We start from the raw sequence: 1,291 nt of genomic DNA, 5'->3' as shown, positions 1-1,291 counted from the left end.
GCTAAGTGCTTCCCGCAGGCCTGGCCCCTCCCTCTGTGCTGGGGCACATTGGCTGGCCGCTACCCTGGCAGCACCCTGGACACCCTGGCTTGCAGGCCCCAGGGCCTCTGCTTCTCTGACTCAGAGGCCCCTCCTCCAGCGCCTCCCCTCCCAGGAGTAGAGACTGAGGCCCGGGGTGGGACCACCATGTACCCAGGAGTGACAGCCACTCCTGGGCCTGGCTCAGGGCTGGCCCTCACTTGGACATGCCTGGTCCATCTGCTGGATGCAATGCCATGAGGCATTGAGCCCTTCGTCACTCAGAGGAGAGCAGCCGGGCTCTGGGAGGCCAAGACCGCCCAGCCCACAGAAGGCAGTGCCAAGCTCCCCCAGGCTGCCTGAGCACCATCCATGCTGCCTGGACAGACATGCTCCCCAGCTCCCAGCAGGGCTCGTCCCCCAGACGTTGCCTTGAAGGGCTCCCAGCACCCTCCCCCTCCCCAGGGGGCAGTGGTGCCCTCCTGGGGCCACAGGGCACATGGGTCTCTGCAGACCTCCGGGCTCACAAATAGAGGCGGGACTTGACAGGAGGTGACAGGGTCTGTGATGCAGTCCCGAGTCAGGGCTTTGAGCGGGGGACACAGGGGACTTCATGGTACTCTTGGCTCTGTGCTGGGGGACCAGGCGTCACCTCCCAGGGGGCCGGCTGCAGGAAGGTCCCCTGGACACCTTGGCATTGGGCCCTCCTGCTGGGTGCCACCTGTGTGGGCACCTGTGGGTGGCAGGATGGTTCAGAAAGTCAGAGGGCGACCAAAGGGTAAAGGGTCACAACCGCAGGAGCAGGAAGGGGTGATGTGGGGGGGCCCCCTTCCCTCCCTTCAGACTTGTTCTCCTGCGGGCGCCCACATGCTGACTCCAGTACCAGTCCACTACAGACAGTTTCTGGGCAAGGCTATAGTCATAGAAAATTAAGGATTGAAGTCAGGAGATAATGAGAGGTGCTACCCAGGAACATGAAGTGGAGCATCATTTATGGCAGTAGATGGGGAAACAATGGAAACAGTGACAGACTTTATTTTCTTGGCCTCCATAATTACTGCAGATGTTGACTGCAGCCATGAAAGTAAAAGATGCTTACTCCTTGGAAGAAAAGCTATGAAAAACCTAGATAGCATATTTAAAAGCAGAGACTTTGCTGATAAAGGTCCATCTAGTCAAAGCTATGGTTTTTCCAGTCATCATGTATGGATGTGAGAGTTGGACCATAAAGAAGGTTGAGTGCCAAAAATTGATGCTTTTGAACTGTGGTGTT

Source organism: Bison bison, unplaced genomic scaffold, assembly GCF_000754665.1.
Source record: "Bison bison bison isolate TAMUID 2011002044 unplaced genomic scaffold, Bison_UMD1.0 scf7180017845700, whole genome shotgun sequence".
Classification (NCBI taxonomy): domain Eukaryota; kingdom Metazoa; phylum Chordata; class Mammalia; order Artiodactyla; family Bovidae; genus Bison; species Bison bison.
This window is presented reverse-complemented; position numbering follows the sequence as displayed.